Below are 16,462 nucleotides of genomic sequence, written 5' to 3' on the forward strand. Positions count from 1 at the left end.
AGAAGTATAAAGGAGCAAGGGAGAAACCTTGTAAAATGAGCGAGCTCTCTGTGAACACATTTTAAAGCTTTATGGATTGACATTAAAAAGGGCCAAATGGGTGGAAAGCTATGTTGTGCTCGTAGCTGGAAAGATTCAGTATCAGCTGTTCCTACACTGATCAGCGCATTTTAAATCAAGGACCCAAAGGCTCTCCCCATCCCCCCTCGCCTGAACTTGACAGAATGGCCCTAAAATGTGTGAAGAGGAGCAAAGAATGGTCAAGAGGCTCTCAGCAGACGTGCCTCGGCTGCCATATCAGACTCCTTGTGTGGCGGTGAGGACTGCTGGTGCTGGCATAAGGTTAGACGGACAAAGGGAACAGACTAATGCAGGTGTGGAAGCTGCCTGTGACTGGACAGGCACTGAGGATCAGTGACAAAAGGGTGGACATGTTCAATAAATGCTAGTGATCCAACCAACTGGCTATGCATACAGAACAAAATGAAATTGGATTGCTCCCTACACATTAAAAATTTAATCTGGGTGAATCAAACACTTAGAATCAAAAGGCAAAAGAAAGAAAGAAAGAAAAAAGAAAATAATAAAAGCAAAAGGCAAAACTAAGAAACAAATTAGAAGACAATTGGAATATATTTATAAACTTGGAATAGCTACAGATTTTCAAAATAAGATGTGAAAAGCAGGGAGAGAGTATAGCTCAGTGGTGGAGTGTGTGCTTAGCATACACGAGGTCCTGGGTTCAATCCCCAGTACCTCCATTAAAATAAATAAATAAACAAACCTAAATACCTCCCTCCACAAACAAAGAAACAAACAAAGCAAAACAGAAGACGTACAAAAGCACAAACTATAAAGGAAAATAATGAACAACTTCAACTACATTAAAAATAAAAATGCTTGCTCATTACAAGACAATTTATGAGAAGTAAAAAAAGTAACAAACTGGGAGAAGATATTTGTGACACACATCGTTGAGAAAGGATTCATATTAAAAATATACAAAGTAAAAAAACAAGTAAATACAAAGAAGATGAAGGACCCAGTGGGGAAACAGGCAAAGGCATGGACAGGCGCCTCCAGACAAGGAAACACGGATGGTTCATAAGTGTATGAGGCAGGAACAGCCCCACTTAGCAGTCAAGGCAAGGGAGATGAAAGCCACTGATTAGATACTGTCCCACACTCACCCCCAAATTAAAAAGTCTAACAATACTAAGTGCTGGAGGGAATGTGAAGAAATGGAAATTTCCACTTTGGAAGCTAACTTAGTGCTAATTTAGTGAAGCTGACATGTGCAGACCTACACCCAAGAAGCTGTGTCCTCAGGAGTATTTCTAGCACATGTGCACCAGGAGAGTCGTGCAAGAAGCCCACAGCAGTCTCGTTCCTCACTTGTTCCTAACACTGGAAGCAAGCCAGACGGTCATAACTGGTCGGGTGGACAGATGAGAATACAGTGGTCTTACACAACACACAGCGTGAAAACAGACTACAGCAGCACGTGTGAATGGATGTGAATTCCACGACATAATGTTCACTGAGGAAACGTGTACACCATGCAATTTCATTTCTATGAGATATGAAACAGGCAAAACTAAATATATTGCTTCAGGATGTGTACTTACTGGGCAAAGCAAAGGAGAAGCAGGAAGTTGACGTGAACTTGAGGAAAGAGGAGTGGGAGCCATTGAGAAGTGGCTTACCTAGAAACAGTGTTTCTAAGAAGGACCTGTCTCTTACGGAAGAGTCACGCAGATGGTTACCATTATCAGTCCTTACACTGTGTATACACAATCATGTAAAAGAAAGAGAAGCAGAGGTGGAAGAAACAGAGGGGAGGGGGAGGACTGAGACTTTCACCTGCTCAGCTACACTCTTGTCCTGTGACGTCCTGGTGTCTTTATAGTAAAATTTCCTTCTTTATTCTTTGTTTGGGCTGAATAGTGTTTCCCCAAATTCATGTTTTCCTAAAGCCCAGGACCTAGGCGTGTGACTATATTTGGAGATAGGGTCTCTAAAGAGGTAACTGATGGGTGGACCCTGGTCCCTGTTTGACTGGCGTCCTCATAAGAAGAAGAGACTGGGGCACAGATTCACACAGAGGGAAGACCACAGGAAGACACAGGGAGACGATGGCTGTCTATGAGCCATAAGAGGGAGGCACCCAAAGAAACCAACCCTGTCCACACCGTGACCTCAGAATTCCAGCCTCTGGAACCTCAAGACAATAAATTTCTGTCCTTTAAGCCCCTCAGTCTGTGGTCCTTTGTTCAGCAGCCCTAGCAGACTCACACAAGTAGTCTGAGCTGTTTCTGTCATCTGCCGAGTCCTGCCGGTGCACCTGCCCTGAACTTTGATCTCTGTTCCCTGCCGGGCCAGCCCCCCACCCCGCCTCCCCCAGCTCATGCCTTCAGCGGTCTTGCTGATCCCCCTCCAGATGTGCTTCCTTAAATGAGGGCTGGGAATCCCTGCTGGGACTCAGGTGTCCTGTGCATTACAAGGACCACTTTTTAAAAATTTACTTATTTATTTATTTATTTTATTGAAGTATTTACAATGTTGTGTTGGTTTCTGGTGTACAGCATAGTGATTCAGTTATATGTATATATTCTTTTTCATTATAGGTTATTATAGGGTATTGAATATAGTTCCCTGTGCTCTACAGTAGGACCTTGTTGTTTATCTCTTTTATATGTAGTAGTTTGTATCTGTCAATCCCAAACTCTTAATTTATTCCTCCTCCCCCTTTCCCCCTCTAGTAAGTTTGTTTTCTATGTCTGTGAGTCTCTTTCTGTTTTGTAAATAAGTTCATTTGTCTCATTTTTTTAGATATTTGAGCAGGACCATGTCTTGGAGTCCTTCTGCTCCCTGGTGTGAGCTCTTGGAGGGCAGGCAGACTCCCACTCACCTCTGCCTGCTCTGGAGGTGAGAGCCTGGTGCACAGCGGGCCCTCAGAGCTGCTTGTTACGTGCTCACAGTCAGGCAGCTCAGTCCCCCTTCCCCCGGAGGAGGCTATTTGGGGAAATACTATTGAGTCATCCAAAGCAGTAAACCCCAGTGTTATTCCTTTTATTTGTGTTTTTAAACATTTTGCTTTGAAATCCTGTATACATTCTGAGGAGAGGGAGAGGGGTATCTAACACTGAAAGTCCACTTTGCGGTTTTCAGTGTATTTTCCCTTAGAGTGAAAAGCAAATGTCACCACCCATAACTGCTACTCAACGTCCGGAAAGAAAGTACAGGATTAAATCCTGCAAGTGACAGTGCATGTGGAATGTGTCCTTACCCAGAAACGTGACAGACTGGCTGCCAGGTGACGCTTCCATTCGACGAATCCTTCCTTAGGCCGACTCTGTAACAGGCAGTGCAGAGGGTGGTCAGGACGCTTCCCCGATTCTGTGAGAGGAGACCACGAACCAGAGAATATCCGATGGTGACATGTACGTGTGATGCAAATTCTTGACACAAGTAATGAGATGGGGGGTGGTGGGGCAACGTTGGTTGACAGTCAGGGAAGACCACGTGTGGGGTGCTCATTCGAGCTGACACCTGGTGACAAGAAGCAGACTCGTGCAGGCTGCTGGGACGAGCATTCCAGAGGAAGGGAACAGACAGGGCAGAAGGCCAACGAAAGAACAGAGGGACAGAAGGGAGGCCCCTTCCAGGGCAGGCCGGAGGGAGCTGGTGGGAGGGAAAATGTGCAGGGAGGTGGGAGGCAGGGACCAGATCATCTCCTGAGGCTTAGCCAGCTAAGTATGGTGGAAAGTCATTTAAGGGTTTTAAAAAGAGGAGTGGCACAATCTGACTCATGCGTTTGAAAAGATCATCTGGCTTCTGTGTGGGAAATAGGTGGGGGCAGGGTGGGGAGGGCAGGAGTGAAGACAGGCAGGTGGCTAGGGGGCTGCAGTAATCCGGGCACACTATGGTGGGGCCCTGGAGAGAACTGGGCAGATTCCAGGCAGGAGGGGCGTCTCTGAACTGCAGGGGAAGGGGAGGTGGGGGAGCACTCTGGGTGAATGGTACAGGTTGGTAGCTGGAGCACCCAGGCAGATGGTGCCGCCACTCATGAGATTCAGAAGCCGGGGATGGAAGCGGATTGAGGATGAGGGGGTGGGGTATCTGGGGTTCTTTTCAGATTTCAGATGCCTTGGCTGCATCCAGGAGGCAAAGTCTTTGGACAGATGGAAAGAGGTGTCGGGAATCAGAGGTGAGGTGGGGGCTGGATGACCATGCCCACCCCTCCAGCTGCCGGTCTGTCTGTCCTCTCTGTCAGGGTCATGGGTGCTATTTAAGCCCACTGGACCGGCCGGGATTATCTAGGCAGCCAGGAGAGATGGAGAAGGTAGTGGGGCTGCTCCTTGCTATGCCCCACTGACTGAGTGACTCCTCAGAGTTGAGACATCCAGCCAAGGGCCGGGAAGGGAGCAGCCAGAGAGGCAAGAGAAAGATCGGAGCGTGCGACACCGTGGCAGCCCCGGTAAGAGAGGTGTCCAGAGCAGCGGAGAGGAGGGTGCTGCCGCCAGGTCAAGTAGGCAAAGAGCAGCTGCTGGATCTGGAAACAAGGAAGATGGTGTGACCTTGACCGGAGGGGTTTCAGTGGAACCTGTGGAGACAGGACCGTGATTCTAGACGGTTCAAGAGACGATAGGGAGGGCGGCTGTACCAAACAGTCCTTCACAAAGTCTTGCTCTAAAAGAGCCACAGGAAAAACGGGGCACTTCCTGGAGGGACACGTGGGGACAAAGGAAGGTGTTGGGGTTTTGGGGTTTTGTTTGAGATACAAGGTTCTGGACCTTTTTTGTATGCTAGTGAGAGTGATGTAATACAGACGGCAATATTGATGAAAAACTGGGGACCCGAGTTCTTGAGACAAGAGGGGATAAGGAACAGACTTTGGGTTATTGTCAACAGGGTGTCACTAAGGATTTATTTTGGGAAGATCAAAGTTGTTTCCTCCAACTCTGGACCACGAGATGTGGATTCATCACAACGACAGTGACCATGTTTTTGTGACGCGCCTTCTGTAAGTCAGAGACGGCTGCCATGCTGGCTTTATCACTCTGACAAACCCCAAATGAAAAATTTATTACTATTTTTTTTTTCACAAGTTTTTACCAGTGAAGACGTTGAAGCTCAGAGATTTCACTGGTTGTGATGAACAGGTGGCAGAGCAGGACCCGCATCCCGTCTTGCGAGCGCAGGCGGCTCCGGATGCGCACGTCCGGGTGTGGCACGCCCCGCCCCGCCGGCCCGCGCGGCCCTCAGCCCTGCGCTCCCTCGACCCCGCAGAGCACGGCGCGGGGCGTGGCCCCAGGATGCCGGGAGCCGGTCTCGCGGTCTTCGAGACGCGGCTCCGCACCCCCCCCCCCCCCCAGCTTTGCTCCCTGTGACTGAGCCGGTTACCACCTTCAGCGTCGGAGCCCGGCTCACACGCCAGCCACTGCCCGGAAACAGCCAGTCCTGCGGGGCCGGCGCCGGCGGGCCGCGCTGCAGGGCATTCACTGTCCTGCGAGGGCTCGCTGTCCGAGCCTGAGTCGGGGAGCGGCGCGCCGCCGTCCTCTGGAGACGAGGAGCTGGGCTCTCCGTGCTTCGCGTCTCCCTCGTACCTGGAGAATCTGCCGGCCGTCGTGCGCGGGTGGCCTCGTCTGAGCACAAAAAGCTACTCACGTGGAACCCACTTCCAGTGGGGAACAGAATTTCACAGTAATTACACTTGTTAGATTTGGTGGGGGTGGGATTTATCTGGAAAAATGAAACTAGATCCTGTGAAAAACTAAACTTCTAACGATTTATATTCAGAAGGTTTAGATTAGACCACATTATAGTGAGAACTGTTAGCGTAAAGCAGTGAACTGTTTACCTGGGGAGGCGGTGAGCTTTTCTGACACGGCTGTGCATTGCAGTCTCCTTTGCTTTGTGGCTCATCTTACAGTCTGATCACGAAAAGGCCTGTTTTTAGAGAAACACCTCCTAGCTTTGTCAGTTTTCCCCAGGGCCCTTCTTGACCCTTTGATGTTCAAACCGTTCATTCCTGAAGCCCCGTCTTCACCACCCTTAGAATCTCTCTTCTGTTTTCAACAGTCCAGCGTGGGCAGACCCCCCTCCCTCCCCGGTCCATGGCGCTGCCTGTGACGAGGGCGAATGTCCAACCCGTTTCCATGAAAACCCACGCGTCTCGTGAGACTGCAGTTTCCCTTTGTGCACGTCTGCACCGGGTGTTCCTCCCTCAGACCGTCAGATCGTTGATGACTGACGACCTTGGTGACCTGCTGGGTGACAAAGACGTGGACGTTGAGCAGAAAGAGACTGCCATAGTGGGAGTGCGCGGAGCTCCGTCCGTGGCCTGTTTTTGCTGCTGTTTCTCTAAGCTACGTAATTCTGGAGCTACGATGAAAACGTATGCTTACCGCTATTTGAAGTGGTGGGGGGAGGGAGAGGGAGGAAAGAGAGAAAAGAACTAGAATGATCTCAAGGACTTCCTCTCACTCCCTGTCCCGCGTCACCGCAGTCCTGGTCTCTTCCTTATTCCTCCAGAGTGACGTCCTCCCTCCTGCTTTAACCCTGGTGCAATCAACCCCATTCACAGGCGGTTCCTATTCACCCTACTCCTTCCCCCAACTCCAAGCTTTGGGGGAAAGAAGTGGAGCCAGGAAGGTCCTGGAGGGTCAAAGTGGCATTTGGCCCATTCAACCAGGAGGAGGATGGACTTAGGCCCTGAGAGAAGGTGGTAGGACTGCGCCTTTGGTCCCCATCCCATAATTTAAATTCTCAGCACAGCCCAGGGACCAAGGCGTAGCTCTGTGGGGCAGCTGCTCTACTACAGCCCTTGAGGGAGTGCAGTCGCCCTACCTGCAGTCTCCTGCTCCAGCTCCCCACCCACTGAAGCCCTCACCCCGCTGGCCCAGTGCCGCCACCTCCCTGCCCTGCCCTGCCCAGGCCTAAGCCCAGGTGATGACCCTGTTCCAGGGGCACCGCCTTAAACCGCAGTGGAATTCCTGTACGTCCGCAGGTCACGTGCTCTCTGGACTGTACCAATCTCTGTTAATGAGGTCAGTCTACTGGGACTGACATGAAAAGAGGCCCGAGATATATTAAGTGAATGGAAGTGTGCAAAACTGGATTCACAACATACCATTTTGTTAAGATATTTGCACTCACATGTATGTAAATTCATGGAACTAGACATTAACATAGAGGATTCCATGGAATCGACAGTGTGGTGCAGTGTGGATGAAAGGTATCAGGTACCACGTGGAGTGTGGCCCAGGCCGCCCAGCGAGAGCCTTCAAAGGAAGTTCTGAAAACTGATCCCGGGACCCTTGAACCCTGCTGCCCACCCTGAGGACCTGAGAGCACCGGATGAAGGCTTCGGGGGCGAGGTGTTCGAGAAGTTCTGTGACTGAGGGCCGGGGGTGGGCAAGCCCTAGAGGATGGGCTTATGCAGACGCTCACCGAGCTGGGTGTGTGTCCCTCAGGGGTGGGGCCCCAGGGTTGGCACTTGATTCTCGCCTGGCGAGGCAAAGCGGCTGTGGCAGGGCAGAGAGTGGGTGCTGCCTTCGTGAAGTAACTACTGTCCGCTGGACCCACGTGTATGACACGGAATGTGTACTGTCCCTTGAGCTCCCTGGGTCAGGAGGGAGAGCAACCTGGCCTATAGCCACTTCAAGTCCATTTCAAGTCCAGAAGGAGGGCTGGGGAGGGCCTGACGCCTCCATCACAGAGAGTATGGGTGAGGAGTGGATCCTGAGCCCTGAGGGCTGACCTGGGCAGGGATCCACTGAGGAAGAGGCCTCACCCTGGCCTGGGGGCCTAGCAGGGGCCCCACTATGGCCCCGAAACACCCGGAGAGGAGGTGTCACCTCTAAGCCCTTGTCCACCCAGTGGCAGCCAGCTTCTGAGTGAGGAGGTCAGAGCCTCCCCTCCCCCGGCTCCCCCTCCCCCGACTTGGCCAAGCCAGCATATGGGGAAGAGAAGAAATGAAACCAGACCCGCCCCTGCAGGGAAGGGAGCCTCTCCTTTGAACGAAGGCTGGACGGATGAAGAGCAGCTCGGACTGGATATCCTATTTCTGATTTGATACTATGTTTTACTGATTGCACGACAGTCTAGTACCCCAAAACTGAGCAAGAATATTGACTGAGCCTGCCGAGTTTTCAGCCAGTGGTACAAGATCATTTCCCCACCGAATGAACTTTGAAGGGCTGGAGGGAAACAGAAATACAGCAGCGTTTCTCCTGTGCCCCTGCATTGTGCTTTGTGGAAAGACTGGGCTCGTGGACAGGGTCAGAGGATGCACCAGCTCTGGTTATCTCTCGGGTGGGGGTGGGGAGTTGTTCCATTTTCTCTTATCTGTTTCCATTAGGGCTGAATCATGGAAGCTGAGCATGGTTACTTCTGTCAATCAGTAAAGCCATGATGATGGACGTGCCCGCCTACGACATCGGGGGAAAATATTCCCCGTGAGTAAAATATTAGGGTGAGAAACATGTGGCAAGCTGGAAAACAGGACTAGCAATCAGTCCTGAGCCAACACTTGGGAGACTGCACTCCACTTTAGAAACTATTTCCATTTTCACTGAGCTCATTGGATGGTTACAGCAACCCTGGAGATGCGCATTGAATTATTCACGTTGTGCAGGTGTTGAGAGAGAAAGCTGTCGTGATTGCAGGTCCCTCCCCTTGGCCAGCAGCACTGCGAGTGACGAGAAAGCTCACATCAAGCCTTCCGGCTGGAAGTCCCGTGTTTCTCCCATTTCATAACACCGAGTGCCTGCCCTGCAGAGACACCCCCCGCCAGGAAGTGTTCTTCCTGGCCTCTCCCTGCGGCCGGCACTGTGGTGCCCTGGTGGACTGCCGACACCACGAAGGCACGTGGACACAGCCCGCTGCCAACAGTACCTTTCCAAACTGATATTCCACTTCCTCTTCAATACTGGAATCCATGCATTTAACCCTCCACTTTCCCCGCCTTCGGACTGGTAGTCTGGCAGAACTCCTCAGCTGTTGACTGACTCCCTCATTTTCCCAGTATCATGGTCTCCAACTTCAATTTTCTCATTTTATTCCATCCTCGGTCACTTTTAAGTCTCTTTGCTTCTCTCCTGGAGGAACTCAGATCTGTCCATAATCCGTTTCCATGGATTGGACCTCCCCCTGGTTTCAGACATTTCATTTCCTCAGTGGCTCACTTGCCAATCATACATTTTTAAAATTACCCTTTTCTAGAAGCTTTGTCTGACCACCTCTGGCCACCGAGACTCCAGCCTTTGTGGTCCCACAGTAAACTACACCAGCGTGCTATCGTGTCCTGTTTACATCAAGTGCCGGTCCTCCCCTCCCAAGAGGGGGACATCCTTGAGGGCAGAGATGATGTCTTAGCTTTTACAACCATTTAGCTGAGTGCTTGGACAAATAGTGATTTCCCAATAAAAGTGGAAGGAGTGAGTGAATAGATTTTTCACAGAAGGACATCTCTGGGGCCTGGGATGTCAGAAATGGGAGAAGCGATGCCAGGTGTTGGGAGAGGGAGGGAGATGCCCAAGGGAGGCCCCAGGACCCTGGGCTGCAAACCAGATCTGCTGAGAGAGAGGAGGGGTGATGATAGGCATCGGGGAGATGGAGCTGCCTCTGGGCCCCAGCCTGCATACTCCACCCATCAGATCTGGGCAGCTTTAGAGGAGGGCAGGAGGGGTGAGCTGCGGGGTGCTGAGGAGACACTGCAGACACGGCCGGAGGCGTGACCGTGAGTCATGCAGTGGTCATGCCTGGGAGAGCAGCAGAGGGAGCCCGGCACGAGCAGCTGATGGTGGTGCAGCCTTGCCCAGGGGAGACCCTCTGCAGCAGGGTGGGGGGCGCTCTCCTAGGTCCTAGCTACGGGGGAGGGCAGCACCCCCCAGAATCACTCCTGTTACCATCCTGCCAAGATGGTCAGGTGGGGGGGCCAGCCAGCTGATCTGAATCCTTTCCCCACCAGACACTCCCCCATCCCACACATGTACCCCAAATCCTTCAAAGACTCCTCACTGGCCGTGGAATAAAAGGGACATTTTAGCATAAAAGGCCCTCCATGGCCAGATCCCCCAACACACCTGTTACTTGTCACCTCCAGCAACCCTCACTCCCACAAGGCTTGTCTGCTCATCACCGATTCCCAGAAAGCCTGTGACCTCCTGCCTCTTGCTCTTACTCAGTGGGACCCCTTCCTGAATTGCCCGGGAACCACCCCTAGGATGCAGGCAGGAATGTCCCCACACCTCTGGGCTGAGCAGAGACCCAGGGCAGCAGAGGGAGGCTGTGTGGGCATGTGCATATTCACACGCACACACAACACGTGCATGCCTCTGCACACACGTGCACACACGTGCACAGATATGCACACACGCACACACAACACGTGCATGCCTCTGCACACACGTGCACAGACATGCACACACGCACACACACGTGCATGCATCTGCACACACGTGCACAGACATGCACACACAACACGTGCATGCCTCTGCACACACGTGCACACACGTGCACAGACATGCACACACGCACACACATGTGCATGCCTCTGCGCACACGTGCACACACGTGCACAGACATGCACACCACACACGTGCACACATGCACATGCACACGTGCACACCACAAGCACACACGCACGCACACAGATGTAACAGCCTCTAGCATGTTCAAAGCAAGAATCTCAAAGGAAAAGCTGAGGGAATCTGTACATTAATTAGCATCCTAAGTGATTCTTAGCATCAGGCTAAGATCTTCAGAGGAACCTCAAAATTCCAGGGTACTTTAAAACGCAATCCAAAGACCTCCTTGTGTGGACGTATTAGTTTTCTCTTGTTATGTGACATTTGCCACATGTTTAAGGGCTTACACCACACGCATGTATCCCCTCACAGTTTCTGTGGGTCCAGGGTCCAGGCACAGCTGGACTGAGTCCTCGGCTCAGGCTGCTCTCAGTGGTGCCAAGGGCTGTGGTCTCATCTAGAGGTTTGATTAGGGAAGATGCTGCTTTCAAGCTTATTCCTGGGGGCTGGACGGTGGAGGCCTTGGCTCTGGGGCACCAGCAGGCTCTCAGCCACTGTGGCCTCTCCACATGTGGTTCATGACGTGGCCAGCCAGAGTCCCCTTCAGTCAGTGGGGGCTGGGGGCAGGGAGTCTTATAGGATGGAATGTCATCGCCAGAGGGCATCCCAGGACGTTGGCCAGAGTCTATTGATCAGAAGCAAGTTACAGGCCCCAGCCCATGTGCACTGGGGCAAGGGTTATACCACTGGCAGTTCACTGGGGGTGCCTTATGGTGCGTCTGCATGACAGAAAAGGAACACAGATGCTCTGAGAGGGTAGCGTGTCCAGGTCCCAGGAGAACGAGAGGCAGCGTGGACCAGTCGCACTCCTCGCTTCCAGCCCCTGTTCTTTCTGCTTCACACTGTCTCTCACCTGATCACCACGTGCCACTTTCAACCACAGTCAGCACACTTTTCCTGTAAATAGTCCAGACAGTGAACGGTTCAGATCTTCTGGGCCACATGGTCTCTGTTGCAACTGCTCACCTCTGTGGATGGGGCCCAGAAGCCGCAGATAATACGCAGTGAGTGAGCGTGCCTGAGTTCCAGGAAACCTTTGTTTATGGGCACTGAAATTTGAATTCCATGTAATTATCATTTGCTGCAAAATATTATTTTGGTTTTGATCTTTTTCCTCAAACATGAAAAAATAAGTGAAAACCATTCTTAGGTCACAGGCCACACAAGCAGGTGGTGAGTCAGATTTGGCCTGTGTTTACGTGAGTTCACACCTGCTGTGTGTGGAGAGGCTGGACCACTCAGCAGGTGCCCCCACCCAGCACAGTGCTGGGGACATTGGCTGGTATCTACTCTTCCCTTTTTTGTTATTAAAATATAGTCAGTTTACAATGTTGCTTCAATTTCTGGTACACAGCATGTTTCAGTCATACATATACATACATACATTCCTTTCATGCTATTTTTCATTATAGGTTACTACAAGATATTGGATAGAATGCCCTGTGCTGTACAGAATAAACTTATTGTTCATCTATTTTATATATGGTAGTTAGTATCTGCAAATCCTCAAACTCCCAATTTATCCCTTCCCACCCCTCTTCTCCCCTGGTAATCATAAGTTAGTTCTCTACGTCTGTGAGTCTGTTTCTGTTTTATAAGTAAGTTCATTTGTGCCCCTTTTTTTTCAGATTCCACATATGAGTGATATCATATTGTGCTTTTCTTTCTCTTTCTGGCTTACTTCGCTTAGAATGTGATCTCCAGGTCCATCCATGTTGCTACAAATGACATTATTTTATTCTTTTTATGGCTGAGTAGTATTCCACTGTATAAATATACCACAAGCTTCTTTATCCAGTTACCTGTCGACGGACATTTAGGTTGCTTCCATGTCTTGGTTACTGTATATAGTGCTACTATGAACTACTGCAGTGCTGGTGTCTTCTCAGATTACGAGTTCCCTCTGGATACCTGCCCAGGACTGGGATTGCTGGATCATTATAGTAAGTCTGTTTTTAGTTTTTTAAGGAACTTCCATACTGTTTTCCATAATGGCTGCACCAAACTACATTCCCACCAGCAGAGCTCTTTTCAAAATAACAATAACTTAGGAAACATGGTGACATCCATACACATCTAAAGGCTGCACTCTGAAGTAAAGATGATGCCACAGAGCCTGATAGGTGACCATGTTTCCTCCACGTGACAAGTGTCTCGCTGGTCATTGGTGATGGAGATGTACTTAACAAATCTGTACTGAGCCCCTGTGTGGACTAAGCACCACTGCAGGCACCCAGGACATGGTGCTAAACAAAAACAGAGAGGTTTCTGCTTGAATGAAGATGACATTCCTTTGGAAGGGCAGGCGGTTGATTAATAAGCAGGCAGGTATGCAGTGTGTCCGATGGTGATACGTGCTGTGGAGAAAAATAAAGCACGGGGGACAGACAGGGACAGGAGAGAGCTGTTGTTACTCTGTGTCAGGGGGCCAGGAAGTGCAACAGTGACATGGGGCAGAGGCCCAGGAAGCCAGGGAGGCGGCCAGCAGACCCTGGGGGAAGGGCATTCTAGCCGAGGGAAAAGCATGTGTGAAGGCCCTGAGGAGGGGCACCTCCAGCTAGTTACGGATCAGCAGAGCTGCAGGGGCAGACAGGACAGGGAGGGTTGTAGAAAGGTTTGGGGGCAGTGGGGGGGGGTCACGGAGACCTTGTAAATCACCATCAGGACTTTGGTTTTGCATCTGAATGAGATGGAGGTGCCGTGGGGCTCCCAGCAGGGAAATGACGAGGGCTCCCACGTGAGAGAAGGGCTGGGGAGGCAGGACACGTGCTGCTGTTCTGTGGGCACGAGGACTTCCTGCTCCTGTGGATTCTGGGTCCAGGATGGGGCCCAGTGCTTCGTGCTCACCCGAGCGAGCAAGCCCCCCATCGGGAGCAAGCTGGCAGCCTCCGTTCAGCTCAGACACAGCAGATCTCATTCCGAAGCAGCAGGGCGAGCTTTTGAACAGAGTAACCTGACAGAGGCAGGGAGGATGAGTCCGCGCCTCAGATCAGGGACAGGGCATCAGGGGAGCGGGGTGTGCCCGGGTTGCGCACACCTGAGTTCCTGTGGAGAACTCTGGGGCCTAGGCACTGGACTTCATCACAGCCAGCCTCACTGCCACTCACCTCCTTCTGACACCAGCAGGGCTGGCCCGGGGGCAGGAGGATTTCCCGCCTTCAGCCTGGTGGGGCGGCGGGGCGGCCGGGGTGCAGGGGCCGTAGGAGGGTCTCGGGCTTCTAACCAGGTGGGCGTGCAGGCCCAGAGGCACTCTGAGACGGTCCCCATCCTTGGTTAATTCCACCACAGGGACAGCTCTTAAAGCTTCTCCATCACCCATTCTCATTGTTTCAGGATTTGAGAATTTCAAACATTTAATCTTGACAAGGTCAAGGTGGATTATTCCAATTATCAACCTCAATGTGGCTTTTTTTTCTCTTCTCTTTCCTGAATGAGACTGCCTAGCCACATTTGTGAAAAAGTCTTAGAAGTTGATTCCTATCCCCTGACCAGAGGTCCTTGCGAGCTGAGGTTTACTCTGACGTTGGTGTGAGGCTTTATGTGAATTCATTGCATCCTTTTCCTCTTAATCATCAAAGCTGAAGTGTCCTCTGGGTGAGGAGAATTCCACTTCTCAGGAAATGATTAAAATCGTTTCCTTGATCTGCTCCCTATTCCCACCTCATTGTCTCAGTTTTTTAGAGTGAAAATAGAAAACAAAAAAATGACTTTCGGTACTTCAGGTTTCTGGAAGAGCAGTGCCCATCTTGGAGAGAAGGCGGATGGTGTGCACAGCTGGGGGTCCTGATCAGACTCCTGACCCACCACCCACACCCGGGCTTCCCCCAACTGAAAGGCCAGCGCTGAAGGCCTCGCTGGAGACCTTGACCCTGAACTTTGCCCTCAGGGGTTCCGCTGAAAGGACATCTGGTGGAAAGGCCTCTTCACGCCAGTGCACGCTCGGATCTGCTGCGGGTCCGGTGGCCCTAGGGGGTAGGTGGTGTAGATGGCTCTGCTTGAACCTCCTGCAGATTTGTCTCCAGTAGTTGGGTGTTAGCGTCAGCAGCGGGGCTGCCCCCACCCTGCTCCCACCCTGTTGGGACGTGGAGGGCTTCCTTCACAAGCTTGCTTGCTCTTAGGTTTTGGAGCCTGGGAAGGAGACAGGCGTTTGGCTGGGGATCTGGGCTCAGAGTGGTGGATCACAGGGCGGAACTGAAGGACTCAGGCAATGGATTTCTGCTAGGAGTCGGGCCTCTCCCGGCATTCTGTGGTTGGGTGACAAGGGGCATCCAGAAGTGGTGACCTCAGCCTGGACTCCAGCGGTTTCTGGGACTCCTTCCAGGCATTTCTGGGAACTGTGGCAGGACAGTAAGAATGTGGGGGACACTGTGGTGACTGTAGCTGATGACTGGTGGAGGGTGGGCGGCCTGGAATATCTTCAAGGTGAGAACTTGGATGCTCGTGGTCAGGCATGAAAGTCAACCCTACCCCACGTGAAATCACGAGGCCAGGTGAGTCAGGTGCCGCTGGGACTGCACCCGCCTCTCGGGTGAAGACGCGGTGCTGGGTGTGCAAGGTCAGGAGCTGGGCCCCCCCAGGGCTGGGGCCGGTTTTTCTTTCTGTTTTGGAACCAAGTCACACCCTGTGCTTTTCAGGCCCACCGACAGCTTTCAGGAGGTTGCGGGATCATGTACTCTAGTGATTGCCTGCTCGCATCTGAAACCTTTACCAGACTGGGCATCTCTTGAGGAGGGGAACTCACTTCATACCCACCGGCACGAGTTGCATCTCTGTCGGGAAGCTGTTGTTCCCTACCCCCCCCCCCACATCCAAGGTCATTCACTCATTCATCAAACAGTTACTGAGTGACCAGTGTGCGTCCAGCCTTGTGAGGACAATTCTGGGTAAGTGCTGAGACCAATACCACCTCTGACCTTGGGGAGCTCGATCCATCTGTAAGCTCCTTGACATGGCTTCTGTCAGCAGCAGGACCCTCCCGTAGAGCTGTGCTGTCCGGCACGGTGGCCACTGGCCACGTGTAGCCGCTGAGCTCTCACAAGGCCACACACGTGCTGGTTACTCAGTAAGTCTGACGAGTAACTGGATGCGTGGAGGGCGGGCTCACGTTCATGAGCCATGCTGTGTCATGAAGAATTCATGGGCAAAAAGTATGAAAAATTTGGGTTAGTCGACATTTGGTTCTGTCTGAAACATCTGTGAGACATTTGGTCTACACCAGAAGGTTCTTGATATTTGGTCATATTCGGTCCTGTCCAAAACACCCATGAGATATTTGGTCCATGCCAAAAGGTCCTGGATAGTGGGTCCTGCCCAGAGCCATCTGGCATGGACCACGAATGCTCATGGATGTTCTGGACAAGACCAAATGTCCTGTAAGGAAAATATTCTTAGTGTTTTAAAAAAGTTGATTATATGTTGAAATGATAATAGGATATAATGTATTGAATAAAATATATTCTGAAAATTAATTTCATCTGTGGCCACTGAAAGATTAAGCCACACACTTGTTTCCCTGGATGTTTCTCTTGGGCGGCTTCTCTCTAGATGGTCTGCTTCCGCCCCGTCTCTCTCCTCTCTCCCGGGAGGGAGCGCTTCCTCTGGGCACCACCGCCATCCCCGCTGGGTCACACCAGCTGTACTCTAGTGATTGCCTGCTCGCATCTGAAACCTTTACCAGACTGGGCATCTCTTGAGGGAGGAACTCACTCGCATACCCAGCCTGCAGTGCGGTGCTTGGTATGAAGGAGGTGGACCGTCATTATGTGGTGGGTACTGATCCAGTTCTCCTACTGGATTAAACTTGTGTGAGGCGAGGCACGCAGGGTTGGTAACATGATCTGAAGCATCATGTTGAGTAGGCGTCCAAC

The sequence above is a fragment of the Camelus ferus genome, chromosome 35 (assembly GCF_009834535.1).
Source record: "Camelus ferus isolate YT-003-E chromosome 35, BCGSAC_Cfer_1.0, whole genome shotgun sequence".
Lineage (NCBI taxonomy): Eukaryota > Metazoa > Chordata > Mammalia > Artiodactyla > Camelidae > Camelus > Camelus ferus.